This window comes from Octodon degus, unplaced genomic scaffold (assembly GCF_000260255.1).
Source record: "Octodon degus isolate 3935 unplaced genomic scaffold, OctDeg1.0 scaffold00151, whole genome shotgun sequence".
In the NCBI taxonomy this organism is placed as follows: domain Eukaryota; kingdom Metazoa; phylum Chordata; class Mammalia; order Rodentia; family Octodontidae; genus Octodon; species Octodon degus.
In genome coordinates this window covers 1,789,143-1,792,769 of record NW_004524727.1, presented here as the reverse complement: position 1 = coordinate 1,792,769, position 3,627 = coordinate 1,789,143, and positions in this window count along the sequence as shown.

Sequence of the window (3,627 nt, the reverse complement as noted above, 5' to 3'; positions counted from 1 at the left end):
TCTCTCTCTCTCTCTCTCTCTCTCTCTCTCTCTCTCTCTCTCTCTCTCTCTCTCTCTCTCGGCCTTCACACTGAGCTACATCTCCAGCACTTTTATAATATCTTATTTTCAGGCAGGTTCCCACTAATTCACTAAGTTCCCCAAACTGGACTCAGACTCAGATCCTTCACCCTCAGCCTTGCAGAAGGCTAGGATCACAGGCATGGTGTTACCACACCCGCTGGGAGCACCCTTTTGAAGACAAGGTTCAGCCCTCCAAGGATTTGGGAAGGAGTGCTGAAGGTGCTGGGGGTTTGTGGAAACAGGTTAAGATTCAGAGTTCTGATGGAGTGTCACATCTCTCAGCCTGGGATGCAGATGTGGGGTCCCCTGAGGAGCAGGGATTGAGCCACCTGGCAGCTCTGGACCCAGACTGGCAGACAGGAGGTAGAGAAGAGAGAACAACTTTGGAGTTTCAAGTGACCTGGACTCAGCATCTGCAACATGAGGACCTGAACATGGCCCCTCAGTTGATCCACACAGTACACCTGGAAAGGGGCGACGCAGAAGTGTAGGGACACTGCCTCAGGTGGCTGGAGTCCACCGCAGGTCTCCCATGGCCCATTGCCCCGTGCTGCTTGGTGGGGACCAGAGGGCGGCAGAGCCCAGCCTCTGCCTTCACTGAGCTGCATGGATGCACAGGGTACAGGAAGCTATTTGAAGTCATGAGGGAGGCGCTACCACCAGCTCACTCCGGCCATGCCCTACAGACGCAATGACCATCAGCAGCCTTGATGGCTGCTCTGATAGTGGTTTTGATGGAGACGCCCTGACTTGTCCTAAGGGATGTGTGTGTGTGTGTGTGTGTGTGTGTGTGTGTGTGTGTGTGTGTGTTTTATACTGAGCCCAGGGCCTTTGCACTGAGATCCATCCCCAGCCCTTTCTATTTTTTATTTTGAGATAGGGTCTTGCTGTATTACTAAATTGCACAGGTGGGACTTGAACTTGTGCTCCTCCTGCCTCAGCTTCCCAGAGTGCTGGGATCACAGCCATGCAATGCCACTCCTGGCTTTCCCTATTCAATTTTGGTTCTAGGCTTGTTTAAAGAATGAAGAATCAGGTCTAGGTGGTGGCATACACCCGTGATCCCAGCACTTGGAGGCTGAGGCAGGAGGATCACTATGAGTTTGAGGCCAGCCTGGGCTACAAAGTAAGTTCAAGGCCAGTCTGAACTACATAACAAAACCCTGTCTCAGAAAGACACAAAATAAAAAATCAAGGACCAAGGAGTGTCACTGCAAGTTCCAGGCCAGCCTGGGTTATACATAGTGAGACCCAGTATCAAAAAACAAACCAACAAAAAATATCAGTAGATAGCAGGGCATGATGAAACACATCTAGAAACCCAGCTCTCAGGAGACTGAAGCAGAAGGACAATTTCAAGTTCAAGGAGAGCTTGGGCTACATAGTGAAACCCTGACTCAAAAACCAACCAACCAAACAAACAAATAATTAAAATGTGCATAGTGACATCAGCACAATTTCCAAGAAGAGAATCAGTAGTTCCCTATACAAGCCCTCTGCCACTCCTAAGGAGGTAGCTTCCTTTCTGCTTGGGTGGTCACAATTTCCAGCCTGCAGCCCCTGACAGGTGTTCTGGGTAGCCCTAAGAGCTGCTGTGTGCAAGGGGCACCAAGTAGGCATCCTCCTCGGAGGGGCACCCAGCAGGCAAGGCTGTCTCTGCAGCACATCCTCACAGAGGAGACCACTGGCCTTGGCCCAAGCTGCAGAGGGGACCTCTATTTCCCTCCTGCACACTAAGGAGAAAGCGCTGTGGACCCTCAAGCTAGGGCCTCCCACAGATTCCACAGAGATGGCAGCAGGAGTGAGGGCCCAGGAGTACACTAAGAAAGCAGAGCAGGAGAGGCTGGTGCAGGCCAGGAAAGACCTCCCTTGTCCTCCTCTCTCAGGGAGCCGCAGGGGAAATGAGGGTGGCCTGCACCTCTCCTCCCATATCACATCCTCCCCAGCATGTTCTTTTTATAGTAACGGTCTACAGGGTCTCACTAAGTAGATCGAACTCGTAGTGATCTACCTGTGTTCAGCCTCCCAAGAGCTGGGATTACAGGCATGTGCCCCCACTCCCAGTCTCAATTGCTGTCTCAGTTCACCCGGGGATGGTGCCAGCACAGCACACCAGGGATCGAACCCTGACCGCTGCAACTGCCTAAGCAGGTGCTTTAATCCCCTGAGCTATTTGGCCAGCCCTCCAGTGTGTTCTTCATTCATTTGGAACTGGGGTCTCTCTGGGTGGGCCTGGCTGGCCTATTTCCTATGAACAACCTGGGCTTATTTGTGCTGTCCTTAGTTGGGCACAGGGTTGAGATGGGAACCAGCCCTACCCAAAACCACTACTTTGCTGCTTTTTCAGCCACAGAAAACAGTTGGAGAGATGGGCCTGGTGGTGCATGACTTTAGTCCCAACACCTAGGGCCGGGGAGATGGCTCAGTGAAATAAGCACTTCCCTGGCAAGCGCAAGGGCCTGAGTTCAATCCCCAGTTCTGCAAAAAAAAAAAAAAAAAAGTTAATAAACCAACACCTAGGAGGCTGAGGCAGGAGGGTCACTGTGAGTTTGAGGCCAGCTTGAACAACATAGTGAGAACCTGTCTCAGAGAAAGAGAGAGAGAGAGAGAGAGAGAGAGAGAGAGAGAGAGAGAGAGAGAGTTGGTTGGAATTTGGAAGCAGTTGGAAATTGGGCTTACTGTCAGGAATTCAGAGAACAGGGCCACAGCTTGGGTGGGTGGGAGGCACCTGTTCTGGGAACAGAACTCCTGAGTCACCACCTAAAGGAAGCAGAGGTGTTTCCCACAGCCCCAATATCATCAAGACTGATGTCACCGATCCATATCCGACAGACCCCAGGCCCTGTGAGTATGGGGGAGAGCTTCTGCTCTGACCTGCACCAGCCCAACACTCCAGGCCTAGGCCCTCCACGAGAGAGAGTCAATTCCCTGCTTTCTCCAGACCTCCCCCGCCCAGCCAGACCCGGCGCAGCCCACCAGACCCAGCGCAGCCTGCCCTCTGAGTGAGAACTTCCGCCGCACCTTGGGCCCTCCATATCCGACCCCCAGGCCCTGCGAGTGTGGGGTAGAGCTTCTGCTCTGTCCTGCACCAGCTCGCTGCTCCAGGCCTAGGCCTGCTGCGTGAGAGAGTCACTTCCCTGCGTTCTCCAGGCCACTCCAGACCACCCCCACCTGACCAGACCCAGCGCAGCCGCCATCTGAGTAAGAACTGCTGCTGAGCTCTTGGGAGTCCTGCAGACCCACCAAAATACAACACTGTACACAGGTCATGCTTAAGTATATGCAAGAAAACAGAAATTATTCCATGCATATTATCTGATCACAATGGAATGAAACTGGAAATAAATATCAAAAGAAACCAGAAAAACCCGGCAAATACATGGAAATTAAACAATACCTTACTCAGCAATCAATGGGTTACAGATGAAATTAAACAAGAAATTCTACAATTCAATGAAAATTCAAGCACAACTTATCGTAATTTATGGGATGCGATGCAGTTCTCAGAGGGAAATTCATAGCGGTGAACTCACACATTAGGAAAACAGAATGGGAACAAATAAA